Source organism: Dermochelys coriacea, chromosome 8 (genome assembly GCF_009764565.3).
Source record: "Dermochelys coriacea isolate rDerCor1 chromosome 8, rDerCor1.pri.v4, whole genome shotgun sequence".
NCBI classification, from domain to species: domain Eukaryota; kingdom Metazoa; phylum Chordata; order Testudines; family Dermochelyidae; genus Dermochelys; species Dermochelys coriacea.
Genome location: NC_050075.1, coordinates 41304875 through 41315643, shown reverse-complemented (window position 1 = coordinate 41315643; position 10769 = coordinate 41304875). Strand labels below are relative to the sequence as shown.

The following is a 10769-nucleotide window of genomic DNA, read 5'->3' as shown; positions in this document are numbered from 1 at the left end:
CCACCGCCCATTGGAATTCTGGGTTAAGCTCCCAGTGCATGATGGGGCAAAAACATTCTCGCGGGTGTTTCTGGGTGTGTGTCGTCAGTCGCTCCTCCTGCCGTGAAAGCTACAGCAGACAATTGTTTTGCACCTTTTGGTGTGTAGATGCCATACTGCTTTCAGCAGATGGTGCAGTATGGTGCTCCGCTTCTCTCCTGGTACTATGAATCCACTTCGCATTTTCTCTTGTCTTTCTAAGTAATCTCTCTAAATATCTATTCTTTCTCTTCCTCATCGACCGCTTCCACCGCCAACTCTGCTCTCCCACTCTTGCCACGCTACTGAGCTTCTCCATGTTGTCTGTCCTGGGCTCCCGCCTTCGTGAATGCTACAGAAGACAACCATTTCCCACCTTTTTTCAGCTATTGTGAACCAAACAGCACCTCTTCCGCTGCCACTCTGCTCTCCTATGTTTCACGCCCTTTTTCCAGGATTACCCGTGTAGGCGCCATAGCACGGCAAGCATGGAGCCTACTCAGATCTCCACTGCAGTTTTGATCATTGTAAATACCTCACACATTATCCAGCAAAAAGAAAAGGAGTACTTGTGGCACCTTAAAGACTAACAAATTTATTAGAGCATAAGCTTTCATGAGCTACAGCTCACTTCATCGGATGCATTTGGTGGAAATTTTTTTTTAAAGGCGAACGTTTATTGAACACTCAATCATACTCAAGCATAGGCGTGCGCAGCACATTTCATTAGGGTGTGCAACCAGGGAATTTTTTTTTAAAGGCGAACATTTATTGAATACTCAATCATAAAGGACATTTGTATTCCTCAAACTAACTAAAGAAACTAAAACTTAACTAAATTTATTTTTTTTTAAATTAACAACTAAACTTTACTTAAAAAATGAGACACAAAATACCAAATTTTTGCTGTGTGATAACCAGGAGTATACAAAGATGCAGTCAATTTTCATGATCTTTATCTTTAACCAGATAATGAGCTAACCCAAATTGACCAAAACAGATTAAGGTTTCTTCATCTTTCTGTCCTAGAGAATGAGATATCGCTCACCAGGTGTTATGGACTTAAATTCCTCGATCACATAATTGTAATTAACTGACGAAGCCAATTCTTGTTCAATGTATAAAATCATGAGTGAGTCGATGCGCTGTTGGGACATTTTTCAGAGTAGCAGCCATGTTAGTCTGTATTCGCAAAAAGAAAAGGAGGACTTGTGGTACCTTAGAGCCTAACAAATTTATTTGAGCATAAGCTTTTGGGAGCTACAGCTCACTTCATAGGATGCAATGGGACATTGTACTTCTTAGTTTGTTTTTTACATGTGCTAGTTTCAAAAAGGCTCTTTCACATGAACAGGTTGTCTTCTCCTTTTCTTATCTTAACAACGAACTGATCCATATTTTAAAATTAAAAGGGGGTATCGTGATTGAATTAAAACGTAAAGCCACGGGCTTGTTATGCTATTTCAGTAGTGTACATGCGACAAAGATTACAAACACTGTTGACACTGCGCTGGGAACGCCTGATGCAGTCGCTTATATAGGTCAAAGAATTTTCTAGAATAGTAGTTAGAGGGGAGGGGAGGACCAATGGTAATGCGGCGCTGCAGTAGTGGGGATGCATGCTGTGAGCAAATGCGGGCTTTCTATATAGAGTGTATCATGCGATTAAGTTAAAATGCAAAGCCACTTTTTTTTTTTTTTGAGACATTAGGGCAGACGTGGGCAAACATTTTGGCCCGAGGGCCACAACGAAGTTCCAAAATTGTATGACGGGCCAGGTAGGGAAGGCTGTGCCTCCCCAAACAGACTGGCCCTGCCCTCTATCCAACCCCCACCCACTTCCTGCCCCCTGAATGCCCCTCAGAAGCCCTGACTCATCCTGCTCCCTGTCCCGACTGCCCCAACCCATCCACACTCGCACACCCCCGCCTCCTGACAGACCCCTGGAACTCCCACAATCCAACCCCCCGTTCTCTGTCCCCTGACCATCCCCCCCGAACCTCTGCCCCATCCAGCTCCCCCCCCCCGCTCCCTGTCCCCTGGACTACCTGCCCCTTATCCGGCCCCAGCCCCCTTACCATGCCGCTTACCCCTGCCTCCCCCTCCTCCAGAGCCTCAGCGTGCCATGCCCAGGAGCGGCCCTGGACAGCGCTGTAGCAGCACGGCTCTGGCAGGACTTGAGCTCCTGCTGCTCGGCCCGCGGGAGCTCGCAGCCCCGCCCCCTTACCACGCTCTTGCAAGCGGCAGGAGCGCAGGTCCCGCCAGAGCCACGCCGCTGCAGCGCTGTCCAGGGCCGCTCCTGGACGCGGCGCGCTGAGGCGCGGGGGATGGGGGAAGGCCTCCCTGGCCAGGAGCTCAGGCTGGCCGGGCAGGACGAGCTTGCTCACTCCTTCACTGGGGTGTGCCTGGGCACATCTGACTCACCCCTTACGCACGCCTATGAGTGGGAGGTGGAGGCAACTCGCCTGGAGGCCAATTTCGCACAGCCAGAAAACAGGGCAAGTAGAAGAGCGCAGCAGGGCGCGCTGCGCATCAGAGAAGCTTTGAAAGCAGTTTTATGACTGGCAAGGGTACGGTGTGACAGTTGTGTTTGTTTCTCTTGAAGTTACCCGCCCCCTATATATATGAAAGGAAATAAAGTCACAATTGTTTAAAAACCGTTCTTTATTATTTGTTGCACAAAACATTGAGAGAAATCAGAAGGTAGACTAGGCGTTGGGAGGTGTTACTGCGGGAGCGGGGTGGTGGAGGAGGAAAGGACAGGACCAGAAACCAAATCAAAATTTCAGATATGCCAGCTTTCTGCTGCTTGTGCAATCCTCTGGGGTTGAGTGTGTGGGTTCCCGTAGCTTCCCTACTCCATGTTCTTGGGCATCTGGGTGAGGAGGCTATTGAACTTGGGGAGGAAGGAAAGCGGTTATACAGGGGCTGCAGCGGCAGTCTGTGGTCTTGCTGCCTTTCCCACATTTGACCCACTATACAATGGAGCATGTCAGTTTGCTCCCCCATGAGCTTGACCATAGCATCCTGCCTGCTCTCATCGCGTACGTCCCTCCTCTCTTTGTGTTCATTTAATGCTTTATGGGACTCCACAATTGTTTGCCTCCACACATTCAGCTGATTCCTATCAGTGTGGGAGGACTGCATGAGCTCGGCAAACATGTCGTCCCAAGTTCGTTTTTCCTGCCTTCTAATCTGGACCAGCCTCTGGGACAGAATAGATAGGGGCCACGTTGAAACATTGCACCTGCGGAAGGAGAAAAAGAGAGGGTAGTATTTTAAAAGATACATTTTAGAGAACAAAGTGCAGAGTCCTGCACTTAGGATGGAAGAATCCCATGCACCACTACAGACTATGGACCTAATGGCTAGGCAGCAGTTCTGCAGAAAAGGACCTAGGGGTTACAGTGAACGAGAAGCTGGATATGTGTCAACAGTATGCCCTTGTTGCCAAGAAGGCTAACGACATTTTGGGCTTTATAAGTAGGGGCATTGCCAGCAGATCGAGGGATGTGATCATTCCCCTCTATTCGACATTGGTGAGCCCTCATCTGGAGTACCGTGTCCAGTTTTGGGCCCCACACTACAAGAAGGATGTGGAAAAATTGGAAAGAGTCCAGTGGAGGGCAACAAAAATGATTAGGGGACTGGAGCACTTGACTTATAAGGAGAGGCTGAGGGAACTGGGATTGTTTAGTCTGCAGAAGAGAAGAATGAGGGGGGGATTTGATAGCTGCTTTCAACTACCTGAAAGGGGATGGATCTAGACTGTTCTCAGTGGTAGCAGATGACAAAACAAGGAGTAATGGTCTCAAGTTGCAGTGGGGGTGGTGTAGGTTGGATATTAGGAAAACCTTTTTCACTAGGAGGGTGGTGAAGCACTGGAATGCGTTACCTAGGGAGGTGGTGGAATCTCCTTCCTTTGAAGTTTTTAAGATCAGGCTTGACAAAGCCCTGGCTTGGATTATTGAGTTGGGGTTGGTCCTGCTTTGAGCAGGGGGTTGGACTAGATGACCTCCTGAGGTCCCTTCCAACCCTGATATTCTATGATTCTATGAAAGCGGACGCTTTCTCAGTGAAACAGGCAATTCATTGTACACAGCACATGTTCTTTCTGTACAAGGTCGTATTTTGCCTCTTATACTGAAGTGCCTGCCACTTTGGTGTGAGTATGCCATCACACGCGGCCGGGCAACAGAATTCAGTATGCAGGCAGCCATAGTAAGCCCTAGGGGCATGCGGGGTTCTGCTTCTTCCGCATTCATTTCCATGCTTTCAAACTGCCAGGCCCCCTTTCCCATAGCAAGCAATGCCTGGTGGGTTTGCCATATAAAAGGAGGGCCTGCGGGCTCTCTGGGATGATCGCTTCACACAACACCCCTCCCCCCTCCCTGTACCCACCGTGTGGCTCCAATGAGGCTCTGAGCAGGGATGAGCCCTTTAAACTAAACGTGAACAGCCCAGTGTGGCTGGGTTTCACCCCACCATGTGCCTCCAATCAGGCTCTCATTCACCAGAAGTGCCTTCTCCAGGGTAATGGTCTGGGAGCCCGCACTGGGAGTTGGGGGAGGCTATTGGGTCCAGTGTTAAGACTAGTTCCTGGCTAGGGCGGAAAACAGATTTCCCACTTGCCGCCTGTGCACTGTCCTCCTCTTCCTCCTCCAAAAACTCATCCTCCTCCCTCCGTGCTACTCCCCCCTTGCAGGTATCCACGGACAGTGGTGGGGTACTGGTGGTGTCTCCCCCCATAATTGCATGCAGCTCACAGTAGAAGCGGCATGTATGGGGCTGTGACCTAGAGCGCCCGTTCACCTCCCTAGCTTTTTGGTACGCTTGCCTGAGCTCCTTGATTTTTGTACGACACTGCTCCATGTCCCTGGAGTAGCCTCTTTGTGTCATGGCCCTGGAGACTTTAGCGTATGGGGTTTTTTTTTGGAACGTAGTTCTGCCATAACAGATTTGTCTCCCCAGCATGCAATGAGATCCAGTACCTCCCGTTCGGACCATGCTGGAGCTCGTCTGCAAATCCGGGACTGAGTGGTCTCTTGTAATGGTGGACTGTGCTGATGGTCACCTGTGCTGATGGTGACCGAACAGGAAATGAAATTAAAAAGTTCCCTGGGCTTTTACTGCCTACCTGGCTAGTGCATCGGAGTTGAGAGTGTTGTCCAGAGTGGTCACAAGGGAGCATTCTGGGATAGCTCCCAGAGGCCAATAACATTGAATTGCGTCACAATACCTGTAACCCAGAACTGCCATCTTGATTTTAGCGCTACTCCACTTGCTGAGGTGGAGTACAGAAATCAGATTAAAGAGCCTTTTAAATCGAAAAAATGGTTTGGTCGTGTGGACGGAATCAATTTTATTTCAAATTAACTCAGCTACTTCTGAAATAACCATGTACTGTAGACTAGGCCTGAGTGAGAAGAAACCTGCAATGATTCCACAGAGTGCCTGGAACAGACTCCCACCTTCATAGATAGGAGAGGGGGAGCAGCTCTTTCCCTCCCTGGTATGAAAATGATCGTATGGAAGAAATACTAAAATTCCACTGAGCACCTGGTAGAAACTTAACAGAGGAGGCTGCTTAGAAAAACAAAAATAAAATCACTCTGTGCTCAGCTTTTCCTGTGCAAATCCAATGCCATCAGTGAAGGTGAATGAGTTTAATGAAGAGAAAAAGTCAGCCTCCGGGGTCTCCTTACAGAACTACTGGTAATTATGCCAGGGTTTTGTGAGGTGAAAGATCTCTGCTAAAGAACCCCAATAAAACATTCAGGCAAGGGATGCCAACCTCCATAACACTGTCTTGTGTTTCCTTTCCCTAGTCAACACAGCTTCACGTTCCAGGCAGTTGTCTCCTTCCTAGATAGCTGTCCCTCCACCTGCTCAGTTTCTGCAAGATGTTCCAGTGTACCAGGGGAAACACCATAGTCCACCACCACAGGCAGACAGAGAGAAGACAAGAAGCTGGAAAATGTCTCTGAGGGGCAAGTGGCAACTGTAGACTTGCATCTGAAGAAGAGGGGTTTTTACCCACAAAAGCTTATGCCCAAATAAATCTGTTAGTCTTTAAGGTGCCTCCGGACTCCTTGCTGTTTTTGTGGATACAGACTAACACGGCTACCCTCTGAAACTGGAGACTTGGTAACCTGTTTCAAATGGTGGGCTCAGTTACTAGCTATTGCACAAACTTGCCAAAGTCCACCAATAACAGAAAAGTCCTGGGCATGACTTTAAAAAAAGCAATACCAAAAAGCCTATGTGCTGTGAATAATAAGCACATTTGGAGAACAAGGGAGAAGGAAGAGGTACCTCTTATACAATTTAGCCAATTTACATCAGAAGCTGACAGACAATTTATAGAACAGTAACAATTTACTCCTAAAGCACTTTGAAGATATGAATTCTGTGTGAGTGTTGAATATTATGATGGTTAGGATGGGACTAGAGCAGGGGTTGGCAAACTATGGCCCGAGCCATTTTAAGCCATCCTGTGAGCTCCCGCTGGGTAGCAGGGTCTGGCTTTGCCCCACTCCGGCGCTTCAGGGTACTGCGTCAGGGGATGCACCATGCAGCACGGCCTCACTCTGGCGCTCCAGCCAGGGTGCTAAGTTGGGGGACGCACCATGCACTCAGCCACGCTCTGGCCAGGGTGCTGGGTCGGAGGACGCATCATGCGACTTGGCCCCGCTCCAGCTGGTGCGCAGGGCTGGGGGCTGCTCCATGCGGCTCCCAGAAGCTGTGGCATGCCCCACTCTAGCTCCAATGGCCCCCTCCAATGGCCCCCTCTGGCGCTCCAATGGGAACTTCAGGGGTGGTTCCTGCAGATGGGGCAGCATGCAGAGCCACCTGGCCATGCCTCCACGTAGGAGCCAGAGAAGGGACATGCTACTGCTTCTGGGAGCCACTTGAGGTAAGCGCTGCTTAGAGCCTGCACCCCTGAGCCTCTCCCCATGCCCCAACCCCGTTCCCCAGGCCTGATCCCTCTCCCGCCCGCCGAACCCCTCGGTCCCAGCCCAAAGCACCCTCCTATACCCCAAACTCCTTATCCTCAGCCCCACCCCAGAGCCCTCACCCCCAACCAGAGCCCTCAACCCCTCCCTCACCCCAACCCCAATTTTGTGAGCATTCATGGCCCACCATACAATTTCTATTCCCAGATGTGGCCCCCAGGCCAAAAAGTTTGCCCACCACGGACTAGAAAGTGATTGAGGGTGTAGATACTAGGGCCCAGGTCTGGAGGACCTTTTCAAGCATACAGTAGGCAGATGGATGAAGGAACAAATGGCTTGGGTACATGGGCAGCAGGTATGATAGGCTCGGGGAGGCTGAGCCTCCCCAGACAGCCAGGTATGGCCCCAACCACACTCCATCCCCAGTCCCCTCCTGCTTCCCACTCTGTGAGTGACTCTTCCCCTGTGCCATCATGGCCCCAGCTGGGGCTGGTGCTGGGGTCGTGCTGCCCACCCTCCCGGTGCTCTGTGGCTAGGGAAGCTGGGGCACACTGCCGGGCTACCTGATACTCTGGGGCCGGAGAGGCTGGGGCCACCCTGCAGGGCCTTCTGGTGATCCAGGGGTGGGAGGGGCCGTGCTGCCGGGCTTCCGGCATTCTGGGGCTGGGGTGGGGAGCTGGGGTCATGCTGCTGGGCCTTCTGGTGTGCCAGGGGTGGGGCTGGGGCCACGTTGCTTGGCCTCCCAGCACTCTGGGGCTGGTGCAGGGTGGGGCGGTTGCCACACTGGCCTTCCAGTGCTCTGGGTCTGCGGGGTGGCAGCTGGGGGTCCTAGTCTGGAGCAGGGGCCAGCGGCCCCTGTGGGGGGGTCTCTGGGTTCTGGCGGGCGTGGAAGGTGCAGGGTTTCAGGTAGAAGGGGCGGGACAGGTGGGCTAGCCTCCCCGAGCCAGTGATTCACCCGCCACCCATGCTTGGGGACCTTTACATGATATAACTGGATTGTGAACCAAAGCCCAGTGTCAGAGAAAAAACAAGCCAGGATTTCAGATCAGACGGGGATGTGTGCACCAGAGTTAGTTTAATCCCTGACTGTGAGTTCTTGGGCTGGACGATGGCAGAGCTGAGCTGAGGAGTAAGGTATAAAAACAGCTTCTAAAAGGAATGAGGCGTGAGTACCATCTTCAGGTCCTTTCACTTCCAGTGATCTTCTCTCCTGGGGGCATCTTCTGCTTTAGCTATAATGGATATAAATAAGAAATCACCCAAAGGAAAATTTCTTTTGAGAGTTTGGTAAAGTTCAGTTTATTCATTTCTGAGTTATTGACATGCTGGTGGGGTTAATGGGGGATGGGGAGGGGAGTTGTTCTCATTTATTGAAGAGTTTCCAGACACCTTTTTAGGACTAGGCTAGGACTTTCTGCTACATTTTGCATGGTATACCAACTTGTAGAGCTTGTGCATGTATCCAAAACAGCTCCTCTAGCACAGGGGTTCTCATCCTTTTCCATTTTATGACCCCATATCACAATAGAAAAGTGTTTCATGATACTCCTCCCATCTACCCTTAGAGAAAGGGGGGTGGCCAGGATGCACAGCTTGAGAACCTTTGCACTAGAGCATGTTGTTTAGACAGTAAAACAAACACACATTGAACTATGTAGGATTTTCATGTAACAAGCTGTAGAAGGGTGTCTTTGTCTGCCTCTAGTGGCCAGTTCACATATGACCATTTGGCAACTATTCTGGGTTAATTTAAAAATTCCATTTTGCTATGTGCAATATCATATGTAATTATAACAGGCACTGTGAATGAGCTCAGCTGTTTGCTAACAGGATCCTGGCATTTAGTGAACAGATTGTGTCTGGAAAGGTGTGATGGGGGCATAGCTATGGCATGGCAGCTGTGCTGCTTGTTGCTCTGCAATGTAGACACTTGCTAGTGTAGACACTTGGGTTTTTCAATCACTGTGGTTAATCCACCCGCTTGAAAGGCGGTAACTAGGCCAATTGAAGAATTCTTCTATTGACATATTGGTGTCTACACCAGGACTTAGATCAACTTAACTTTTAGTTGTAAACCAGGCCACAGAAACCTGTGTGGGGAGGAGAGATGCTGGAATTCCCTCCCTGGTTGAACTGCTATTTTCTTCCAGCTGACCACCTGACAGAGACATACTGGCTGCACAAGGGCTCCAGACCACTGCCAGAAAAAGAAGACATGCTGGAGGAGTGGGCAGGAGGGGCTTGTCTTCCCACCAGGACCCTGACGAAAACACCAGAGGACTCAAAGGAGTGGTGAGGACTTGGAGGGAGAGAATTGCATGCAAATATTTCTTGTTTTGGCTTAGATCTGTAACTCTTGTGCTGTCTAAGAGTAAAGTGTGTGTGTTTATAAAGTTCCTTTGCAAAGACTCTGTGTTCCTTGATTTAACTGTCATGTGGTCCCTAAAGAGCTAAATTAAAAACTGTAGTGCCCACGAAGGAAATCGAAGGCTGAGTCCCATACAGCAGACTAGTGACTATCCAGAGTGGAAACAGCCAGGGCTGTAACAGAAGGTAAACTGCTGCCACCAGCTAACTGGACTCCTTTAGCCCATGTTCCCTCACCTTGAGTTGTCCCTGGGGATTAAAACCAGCACCAAAAGCATGAGCTTCTCCCATCTGAGCTAAAGGACTAACTTCTCTAGCAGTCACCGACTCATATTCACAAACATGAACCCCAGCAACAAGAGAAGACAAAAACCCACTTGGCTAGTGTATTCCAGTCACATTATAAATTTCATTCCAATGTGAGATTGTTTTAACAGAGGCAGGAGCAGGGCTTTGTATATACCACAGAAATACATATATGCAGTGTTGCAGCTGTGTCAGTCCCAGGATATTAGAGAGACAAGGAGGGTGAGGTAAAATCTTTTATTGGACCAACTTCTGTTGGTGAGAGAGACAAGTTTTTGAGCCACACAGAGCTCTTCAGGACTGGAAAAGGTAGTTGAAGACTCACAACTAAATGCAAGATGGAACAGATTGTTTAGCATAAATACAGGTTTCAGAGCACATATTTTAAGGGACCATTCAAGGTAGAGTGATCTATTAACACCTTCCATTAAACTCTCTCTGGAACACTCCCACACTAATATCAACTTCGTGGACACCACAATCAGCTTTAACAGTGGAACCCTACAGACAACTATGGGCAGGTCTTCACTACCTGCAGATAAATCGATCCCTGAATGTGCTCCCCGTCAATTCCAGAACTCCAGCTCGCAAGAGGTGGAAGCAGGGTCAACAGGGGAGTGGCAGCAGTAGCCTTGCCGCCGTCCTCACGGCCACATAAGTCGACCTAAGATATACCGACTTCAGCTACACTATTCGCATAGCTGAAGTTGCATATCCCCCCCACCTCCAGTGTAGACCAGGGCTAAATATAAGAAATCCATTAATAGATCCAGTAATCACCCCAAACACACCAAAAAATCTGTTATCTACCCTACACATTCAGATACCACAGAATATGCTCCAAGGAGAAAGACTGGGATATACATCTTAACACATTCAAAACTGACTTCATCAAACAAGGAACTCCACCAGAGAAATAGATTGCATCATTCACCACCCAAAGAAAACCTGCATCAGTACAGAAATATAACCCCCTCCGACTGCACATGCCTGGTTGTCACCTACTACCCCACACTGGAACCCATATGGGGTATCATCAAACAAATACAACCCATACTTGATGGGGTCCCCATCCTGAAATAAACTTTTTCTGAACCCCCTCTTCTGGCCTTCAATCAAGGC

At 49.4% G+C, this 10769-nt stretch overlaps 1 protein-coding gene across 7 annotated transcripts in view; it reads right to left on the bottom strand.

The window, feature by feature from the left end:
• Positions 1-8029: 8029 nt before the first annotated feature.
• LOC119860311 (P-selectin-like) overlaps positions 8030-10769 on the bottom strand; it is a 48895-nt gene continuing 46155 nt past the window's right edge. For all 7 annotated transcript variants that reach the window (XM_043490622.1, XM_038413854.2, XM_038413860.2 and 4 more), the window contains one exon: positions 8030-8206. The gene's annotated coding sequence lies outside the window, so the exon portion shown is untranslated. The remainder of the gene's footprint in view (positions 8207-10769) is intronic.